General features: G+C 43.8%; 1 pseudogene; it reads right to left on the reverse strand.

Annotated features, from left to right (window-relative positions):
- Positions 1 to 1,921: 1,921 nt before the first annotated feature.
- LOC147465888 (uncharacterized) lies at positions 1,922 to 2,777 on the reverse strand (annotated as a pseudogene).
- Positions 2,778 to 10,673: the final 7,896 nt, after the last annotated feature.

Raw genomic sequence — 10,673 nt, forward strand, 5'->3', positions numbered from 1 at the left:
TATATAGTTTGCTATGCAAAGTTGGCATGGAAAGTGAACTTTGAACTTAATCTTATCTGCATGCCTTGAGAGGCTTGTTCCCGCGGGCTTGACTAACCGGTCCGTGCTTGAACACCCAACAATCACCCCCTCAAGCCCGAACTAGACAAGCCCTCTCATGATACCTCGAGTTTTTGGTGTACTCGTCAACCGTGAGTTTTAGGTTCTCTCACAACCAAGGATTTCTTGTTTATCCATAACCTGGTGCTATGATAATGCCCCCTTGAAGAGATAGGGTGTAGATAAAAAATTAGCTACCAATGATTGGAGTTTTTGGTTCACTGTCAAACCTTGGGTTTCAGGTGTACCCAGTAACCTCATAGAAGCGATAACAAAATAGGACGTAAATGGGCTGAGAACAAAAAACTGGTATTTTTGGGAGGTCTTACCACTCATGTGTGGCAGTGTCTAACCTGTACAATTTATCATGGCAATAATTGACTATTTATAGGCTAAAATAAGGCTTTGACTGAAAATTGTATGATGGTTTTGAAAATAGACAAATGATGACAAATCTATGACACCGAACAATTTGGAATTCTTTGTTGATCTACCGAATGATCTAAGAAAATTGTTGAATGAGTCTTTACTTACTTTTCTTTTGCTTTGATATGCTGTGAAAGCTTTAGATTTCCCTTGCTGTAATCATTGCTTAGCAAACCTTGAGAACATCCAAAACCTCGAGAAGATCCTCTTTGCCACCATTTGGAGATCTTGCTAGATACCATCGTTGTCGGCTAATGTCGTTTCAACACCGTGTAGCGGCGTTTTTGGAAAACTTACCTTGTAGCTTCTCAATATACTGTTGAACCTGTTTGTTGCTGGCCGATAATCACTGCTCAGCACCGTGGATGTGAATGGGCTCTTGATTAAAGGCAAAAGGGGTCAAATGAGGTGGACAATTGATATTAATCAATGTGAAAATAAAAACTCTGTAGCGAAGCCGAGCACAACAGCGCGATGGCGAGGATGATAGTGATGCTCACAGCAGGCTGAGAAGGCCGAATTTGCAGGCGCTCAAGAGACGAGATCTCACCAGCAAGCCAGGGCGAAGTGGTTGATGGAATTCTTGTTCAATTTTCTGCAGGTCGACATGCGTGCTTCCTCTCTGCAGGCAGCTGTTCCCACGCCGTGTCGAGCCAAGACCGATGCCAAGCAAAACCGCCTTGCTCTGATACCAAGTGATATGAAGCTAGCTATGGGGGGTGTAGCCGGTAGGGTTCACCATGGCAAGGTGCAGGTGCAGTAAAACGAGAGCGAGAGAGGAGAGAAAGAGAGAGAGGGTTCGACACTCAGCACGTGAGAATATTATCTTAGGGAATTCTCACGATGCAATCCTATATTGCTCTCTATCTTTAAATTGAGAAACTACATTCAGAGAAAGGTTATACTTGACTGACTTGTTTCAATCAATTAAGCCTCCAACATTGGCGGTAGAAAGAGAGAAGTTATGCGTGGACAACAGCAATTATTGAAATGTTTTAAAATTTGTAGGTAGGATCACACTAAACCGTGGGTTTTTTGTGGTGGATCTGAGTCTCTTGGGTCTTGTGTGTGTGAGAGAGTATTTATCTTAGGGAATTCTCACAATGCAATCCTATACTGCTCTCTATCTTTAAATTGAGAAACTACATGCAGAGAAAGGTTATACTTGACTGACTTGTTTCAATCAATTAAGCCTCCAACATTGGTGGTAGAAAGAGAGAAGTTATGCGTGGACAATAGCAATTATTGAAATGTTTTAAAATTTGTAGGTAGGATCACACTAAACCGTGGGTTTTTTGTGGTGGATCTGAGTCTCTTGGGTCTTGTGTGTGTGAGAGAGGTAGAGAGATAGGTAGATAGATAGATAGATAGATAGATTCATTATCGTCCACGGAGGTCAGATATGACCTATGGGACCAAGAAAACTGGTTGGACCTCTTACTAGAGGAGTACATAGAGAATCATGGCTAAGGTGGATACAGCAAAATTTGTGACATATGTCACTTAGGGGAGGGAGAAGGGGAAGATGGCTTGGGGGTTTTTGGAGCCCGAAATTCTTCGATGATGGCTTTGCCGCCTCAATAGACGGCCCATTTGCCGGCTGCTCGTGCCTCTCGAACCTTTTGGAGTTCTTGTTTCTTGACTTTAAGTTGGGCAGGTGTCAAGGCCTCGCTTATCCATACCGTGGTGCCCTTGAGGAGTCGTGCTTGTTGTAGAAGTGTAATGCGCGCCTCTTTAGTCTTGAAGACCAAGATGCCTTAGTTGGTGTGGTTTTCTTGGTGAACCCTCTCAATTGTGTTGGGGTCAAACTCGGTTGGGTGGATGGCTTGGTTGAGTTTCACTAGGGTTGTAGCGCAGTCGTCGTTCTCTTCCCACCAAGTAGATGGCAGGCCGCCGATACGTACAGATAGTGCTAGTCCTTTCCGTCGACGGCGTTCTTGCATGCACTCTTCTACTTTGGAGGAGACTGCCACGATTGTTGCTTGGACTTCGGTGGCAATTTTGGCCATGCTTGCGGTGAAGGTGCTTTCGACTTCCTTTGCTTTGGCGAGATAGTGCTCGCTATCATCTTTGTTTTGAGACTCCAAGGAGGAGAAATGTGCCTCAAGGGCTGCAAGACGCGCCTTGAGCTCTGTGTTCTCATCCTTGAGCTCTTGAACTTGAGAGTGAAGGCGGTCCATCGGATCCACCCGTGGGGTGGGCACAAAGAGCCGTGTCCGCCTGATTGGGGAGCGAGAGCCTCGTCGCTGCATCGTAGGTCCAAGATTTTTTCCCTTGTAGTCGAGGGCGTAGATTTCCCTTGCAGTCGAAGCACATATTTTTTGAGTTTCTGTGGGACAGGTTGCTTAGGTTAGGGCAATGGGCAGAGTCTTTTTTGTACATTTCCTTGCCCCCTTGGTGAAATGACAAGGCGCCGTGGGATGGCGGCACGGCCTGGCTTGGCCCGAGCAGAGCGCGTAAAGCACGCGACCTGGCCTAGATGGGTGTGTGTGTGTGTGAGAGAGAGAGAGAGAGAGAGAGAGAGAGAGAGAGAGAGAGAGAGAGAGAGAGAGAGAGAGACGACAAAGAAATTTGATTGTAGTATTCTTCAAATTAAGCTATAATATTATGATTTATACCTTAAAATGTAGGTCATACAACCCACTAAAACCTTGGAGTGTTTTGTGCTATGTCTCACACACACACACACACACACACACACACACACACACACACACACACACACACACACACACACACACACACACACACACACACACACACACACACACACACACACACACACAGAGAGAGAGAGAGAGAGAGAGAGAGAGAGAGAGAGAGAGAGAGAGAGAGAGCGAGAGAGAGGGGTAGTAATTCCTTAGAAGTGCAAGTGTAATTCACTCTCTTTCTCTATTTTCTAGTGATGCCAACTGTGGCCAACTTGTGGCCAATGCGAAACCTCAAGCTATTGATCTACCTTGCGAAAATAATAAGGTAGGCCTCCATACACAACGTTGTAAAGCTATGTGTTTATTGTTAGCCTGCAAATATTTGATAGAGAGATATGGAGATTATCTACTCACAAAGTTGTACTATTGTTTTGCCCTTCTTTGTGGCAAGGGTTCTACATGTAGCCCTCAAATTTGAAGGGTGACTGTACTTTGATATTTTATGTTTAAGAGTTTTGGAAAATGTTGAGCTCTTGGTAGTGCTTCCACAAATCGGGCAATGCAAAGAGAGAGAGAGAGAGAGAGAGAGAGAGAGAGAGAGAGAGAGAGAGAGAGAGAGAGAGAGAGAGAGAGAGAGAGAGAGAGAGAGAGAGAGAGGGGCTCTATCTAACCTCTTGAACTCAAGACGTGGTATTTAAGAGGAAACTATGATAAATAGTCTGCCAAACTCAAAGCTTACAGTAGTTTCCTCTTCTCATCCAATGAGATAGATCTCAAACATCTACTCGATGATTCTTGAAAAAACTGTGTGTGTGTGTGTGTGTGTGTGTGTGTGAGAGAGAGAGAGAGAGAGAGAGAGAGAGAGAGAGAGAGAGAGAGAGAGAGAGAGAAAGAAATTCTAATGGCTTAGGAACACATCAAGAGACCTCAAAGCTCTATCTAACGTCTTGAACTTAAGACTTGGTATTTAAGAGGAACTATGATAAACAATCTGCCAAACTCAAAGCTTACGGTAGTTTCCTCTTCTCATCCAATGAGATAGATTTCAAACATCTACTCGACAAGTCTTAAAAAGGCTTTGTGTATCTGTATGTGTGTGTGTGTGTGTGTGTGTGTGTGTGTGTGAGAGAGAGAGAGAGAGAGAGAGAGAGAGAGAGAGAGAGAGGGGGGGGGGGGAGAGAGAGAGAGAGAGAGAGAGAGAGAGAGAGAGAGAGAGAGAGAGAGAGAGATTCTTGACTCAAGACTTGATGATAGAGAGAGACAAAAAGAGGGGGGAGAGAGATAGGGAGGGGAGGAGGAACAAAAGAATTTTCATTGTCAAAATAGAAATCTGAACAAATATCAAAGATTTACTTGACGAGTCTTGATATCAAGATTTGATGAGAGAGAGTGGAATTGGATGAGCTGATCTCTTGAGACAGCTAATTCCAGTGTTGAAGGATTCCAACTACTAGTGTGGGAAGATTTCAGACAGCAAACTAGACAGAATCCAGAGACTAGACTGAAATATGGATACTGAAATAAGAATCAGACTTATAGACTGGAATAAGGTTCAGGTTCAGATTCAGATTCAGATTCAGATTCAGAAGACTGGACGAGAAGTAAGTATCTGAAATATATGCCATGATTGAGATTACAGATCAACATTACAGTGAATATGATTACAGAGAGAGAGAAAGTACAGCCGACAATACTGCTACTGATGCTCAAGTACAAGTATAGCCCAAAGCGCTAATACAAGTGATAACAATTGCCAACCCGAAAATAATGTAATGGGCCCTATTTATACACTTCGGGTTTACTGTAGTAATTACTCTAGTAATTACTGAGTAATTCGTTGCCCATTGTCTAAGAACACGTTCCCACATGGTAATTATCCAGCCGTCTACATCCTTCCCTTCTTTCTTGAATTTTGGCAAGATTCCAAAATTTCCAAAAAATTCCCCTCGGATTCGGATGTGAGACTGAAAAATCCATCGTTTGGTTCTGGTGTGGAACTGAAAAATCCATTGTCTGGTTCTGATGTTGGGATGCAGGAGTTCAAGAAGGACCAAGGATTGTAGGAGGCAGCGGAAAAGGCCAAGGTGGAGCTCTCACCAGGCCAAGGTGGAGCTATCATCAGGCCAAGGTAGAGCTGTCATCTCTCCCTGCCTGCTGAGAAGAAAAGTCGCCACTGAATTCTGAGATGGAACTACCCAGTATCCTTCCATTGGACCGTCTTCCTTTTGCCTTTGCTCTTTGACCGGGATGGTGCCTGAGAAGTCTCAACACCAGCATTCTCTTTCTGAATCAGTCGGTAAATGGCCTCCTGCTCAAGCTGATCCTGCCGGTCTGTGGTCATCTCTACCTCATAGGGCATGAGAGAATGATAGGTTTTGGTGTCAGGATCATACAGTGTACGCCTGCCCTTGCTCAGTCTAGTTCTGGCCAGCTTATGACAATGCGAAGCAGTATGGATCCATCCTTCTGGAAGAGGCTGATTTGTTTTGACGCGAGCTTCGAAAAGAATCTCAACCATCTCTCTATACTGCGGTGCCAGACCCAGCTTTGCTGCAATGTCTTTTTCAGGAAATTTGGAAGATTCGACCGTAAGTTGTAGCAACTGATTAGTAATCCTGGTCAATCCTCTGACTTGAATCTTCCATTGGCCCATACACAGCTGAATCCTATGCAGCTCCTCTTTCATTGCCCGAATGTCATTGATTTGGAGAGCATCATTGAACAATGTCTACCAAGTCTTCCATTCCACAGTTGATCTCTCATACCAATCCTGAAGCTCATCAGTTATTTTGAAATATGTGAGTCGATCAACTGGTTCTTGATGTTGAGGATACATTGCTAGAAAGAATCTTGGAAGCTCAGTTTCTCTTGCTGGAACATCATATAAGAGAACAGGAGAATCAGACACAAATTCCAGGAAATTGAGAATAGCTTGGTTTTCCTGCTGCATCATCTTTCTGGTGATTCTCACTAACTAGAAGAGGGTTCGGACAGCAGTTGCCTGTGCTCTTACTGACATTCGCGTTTGAGGTCCTCTGCTAGTAGCTGTCTGTTCCTCAAGAATGGTTTTGACTCTCTGATCCAAAACACCTCTGGCAGCTTGCATTTGTACTAGAACTTCCTTGAGTTGTACCCTAACATCCTTCATGCAGCGGTAAGTTGGTTTGTTACCCAGCAGAAGTTCCAGTTCTAGAGCTAAGGACCGATAATCTGCAGTAGACTGCCTTTGCCAGTGCGGGTTTATCACTTTCTCATCAGCATTGAGTATCCATTCTGGAACTCGTTCCAACAACTGGACTGTACTGGGATGCGCAGGTAGTCTACAAGCTTCTTTATTATGGAAAGCAGCTGATTTCCAATGGTCTACCATCTTCCTGGCTCCCACATATAGTCTTTGAAATCTTTCTAAATCAGTCTAGAGAGCATCATTCTCCAGATACTGTCTGGTGATGGAGGCCTGTTGATGTCTCAGTTGCTTATTCAAAGTAATGAGCTGTAGTGGATGCTGATGATCAGCCACTGGTCCCTCATCATGAACCTTCATTTTCCCTTTAGCCTCTCTGCTGTGATGGGACTGATCAGTTGGCTGATTCCCAGTATTACTGGGCTGTTGCTCTTCAGTCTGTTGATTACCCGACTGGTGCTTTTTATCCTGTCCTTCCTGCTGACCCTCATTCTGGTCTGGCTGGTCTGGCTGTGATGACTGGCCTTCTTCATCTGGCCCTGTCCCTCCAGTACCAGGTCCTGGAGGTGGAGATGGTGGTGGGGCATCATCATCATCCTGTGTATGCCCAGTTTCTTGATCCTCCTCCTCCTGATCAGCTTCATCTTCTTCATCTTCTTCATCCGGGGAAGTCTGTTGCTCAATATAATCCATTATAGCTTGGTTCATCAGAGCATTATTGAACTCACCCACCTTATCCTGCAAATCGCTCTGCATACTTTCCATCAAGGACTTTAAATTTTCTAAGTCAAAAACAACATTGCCAGAAGGGTTTAAAATTTCAGACAAGCTATTGTAGATGTATCTGTCAGTCAGCGAACGCTTCAAAGTTGTATGGTGCAATAGCAGATTTTTGAATTCCTCCCGCTTCATCCTGAGCATCGTTTCAGCTCGCTCGGCAGCTCTCAACGCTTCATTCCTTTGACTTTTGATGATCATAATTTCAGACTCAGCCTTAGCTAACTTTTTGTTCAACAATTCCTGAGTCCTTTCTGATTGAGCTTCCAGTACCCTGTGTTGTATGTTCTGTACTTCCTGGGCTTTCTGGAGTGTTTCAATTTGATGTTGTGCTTCTGCCAAGTCAGCTTTAAGCTTTTTGACTTCGTCTTCTGATCCTGCAGCCTCCACCAATTGTCCCATACAACTGACAATGGTATTCCAAGAAGACTGTATCAATACTGAACATCTGTCTTTGACCGTGGTTGGATCAGAATCAACAGGTTCATATATTGCCACTGGAGCCACATAGGGTAAAGTTACATAATCAGCTTTGCTGAGCAAAAGATGCCCTCTCAATTTCTGAGTTTGCATTTGCTGCAACTTATCCTGTTTTACCAGTTGCAGAGGGCTTCCAGTAATGGCAGAAATTCCACCAGACAAAGTTGAGAACGATGGACCTTTCCCTTTGTCTAGTTGACTCTTGCCTTTGTCCCCTGACTGGTATGGTATCTTCTCAATAGAGACTGGCTTGACATGATCTTTCCCAGATCCAATAGCAACTGTATGTTTGATAACTGACTGATCAGAAACAGTCTTCTGAACAGATTGCTGCTCAATTTTACATATCTCAGCTTTCTCAGTGCTTATTGCCTTAACCTGGCTTTCTATTTGCTTCAATAACTCACTGCTTTTTGTCAGTGTAATTCTTGGCTTCTTTGAACTGCCAGCTTCTTCTGTCGTGGCTTTCCTTTTCAGGTCATTGGAAACCGTTTGAATGTCTGTTTCCTCGTCGTCTGAGGACAGTTCAATCTTCTTTGGTTCAGAAATGGGCTGCTCACTTCAAGCCTGCTTTACCTGTAGTGGCCCAATACAGGAATTTCCAGACATATCATGCCTTGAAAATAGTTTGAGATTTCAGCTTGGCAGTCTGTTGGAGTACATTATGCAAGAGTATTTGACAAAGGTTGATATGGACTTGTGGATCCAGTATCTTGGCTAACAGCATAGAAAATAATTTTTCTGACACATACGTTGGGTTGTTCTTCAGGCTGACTGCTTCAGCTACAAACCTGTAAGCAGCGGAGGCTTCCAGTCCTACTATTGGAACTCCTTGAGCACTTGCCTTGCACTTCTTTCTAGCCGCTTCATCCTCCTTCAGAGCGATACTTATTTGCTGCGCAATTGCCACAGACGGTTTGGGCTCGTTAGGCATCCGAAATGCGAATGCAATGGCTTCTGGTGTCACTGACACCTTTCTACTATTTACCATAGCACTGCTAGTTTCAGCATCAAAGGAATCAAGAACTTGCTTGATGATATCTGCATCAAAAGCAATCCTTGTAGCTTGCAACACAACTCGCAGATCCCAGAGTTGTAGCAGAGTCATTGCGTGATCAGTAAATACATATCATTGGATTTTACTGTATGGAAGAACGGGAAGGCTTGCCTTTGCCTCAACAACTATAGCCTGGGTTTCTTCAAGAGTTTCCTGCATCTTCTCTGAGCGTTTCCTTCTACCCATACACTGTGAGGTCGACGACGATGAGACAGGCGAAGGAGAAGATGACTTAATTGTGTCATAGCCGTTTCCTGGTGTTGCTGGTAAGACTGTCTGACAGTCAGCTGTCTCGTCAGAAGTTGAAGTTTGCGGCTGTAGTGAAGAAACCTCGGAGCTCGGCGATGGCGAATGGTTGACAGAAGGAAAGCGTCACGCAGGAGATTTATGGGGAAAAATGCTAACTCTCCTGACTGTTATACGTGTTCGCGCCATAAAAGCTCCACCACTCGCCGCTCCTAGACTTGTGTGCGTCGTTGCTGTCGTGGTAGACATGCATTGGACAAAATTGCGACCCATCCTTGTAATAATTATCACTGGCGTGCCATTTGACAGTTGGACACTTAAAATTTGGAAGGTGTGTCCATACTGGTACTGAACTGATTCCGATTCTGGTACAACCATACTGGTAGTGATTCTAAGATCAGATTGATCTGGTCCTTCTGGTACTGGTTCTGAAACTGGAACTGGTTGCACATGAAAAAGTCCAAAAATATCTGATTTTGGTATCTCTTGATCAACAACCTCTAGTTCCTTAGTTCCTTGTTCTAACTCAGTTTCTCTGGTCTCTGAATAATAGAGCTTGATCTTTGCTCCATTATACACTCCCGGCAACATTAGTCTAGATAAATATTTCAATGTGACTGTGCCATTGGAGAAGACCCAATCAACCTCAAAAGGTCCTGCCCAGGCAATCTTCAAATTCGGCTTCTTTGGACCCAATCTAGACTGATATAGAAGCACTAAGTCTCCTTTCTGGAATTCTCGAACTTTAATTCGGCGATCATGCCAATGCTTCCTTTGTTGTTGAACAATTTCTTGTTCCAATATAGCCCTTTGCTTGAGTTCATCTAACTGCATCAATTCATCCAGCCTTTTGTTAAGATTATGGTTGAAGTCTAATCCATACTTCACAGCCATTCTCAGACTGGGGATTACAAACTCCATAAGAACCACTGCTTCAGTACCATACACCATTCTGAATGGTGTCATTCCAGTAGTTACCTTATAAGCTGTCTTATAAGCCCATAGAGCAGTCTGAAGCTTCAAGTCCCACTGGTCTGGTTTCTTTTGCACCACCTTAGTGAGAATAGTCTTTATTGTCTTGTTGCTACTTTCAGCCTGTCCATTGCATCTAGGATAGTAAGGGGTAGATTTCCGATGCTTGACTGAAAGCATATCCAATAGGATTTCCATAATATCATTGATAAAATGTGTTCCTTGATCGGTCACAATTTCTAATGGACATCCATATTGGCAGACAATATTCTCAAACAGAAACCTTGCAGTTGACTTGGCTGTGTTGTCAGGAAGAGCCTTGGCTTCAACCCACTTGGTAACATAACAAGTAGCCATCACGATATACTTGTTCTTCCTGGGAGTCACCTTCTTAAAAGGTCCCATAAAATCCAGTCCCCATTTCATGAATACTCCCAATGGTTGTATTGGCATTAAGGGAGTCATGTCTGCAGCTGTTGGTCGGCCCATTCTTTGGTATATGTCACAAGTTTTACAAAAACATATGACATCAACAATCAGTGTTTGCCACCACAGACCTGCTTGCAGGATCTTCTTGTAGGTCACTTTGTTGGAAAAGTGTCCACCAGACTCGCCATTATGCGCTTCTGAAATAACTTGCATTCTATCTCCCATAGGGAAACATCTTCAAAGTATACCATCCACACCTAGTCGATAAAGTACTCCTCCGATGATGGTAAATTTTAGGCTTTTTATGATCAGAGCTTTCTTCTGATTCTGTTTCCAATCCTCTGGAAAGGTA

Source organism: Adiantum capillus-veneris, chromosome 1, assembly GCF_014529385.1.
Source record: "Adiantum capillus-veneris isolate H3 chromosome 1, ASM1452938v2, whole genome shotgun sequence".
In the NCBI taxonomy this organism is placed as follows: Eukaryota; Viridiplantae; Streptophyta; class Polypodiopsida; order Polypodiales; family Pteridaceae; genus Adiantum; species Adiantum capillus-veneris.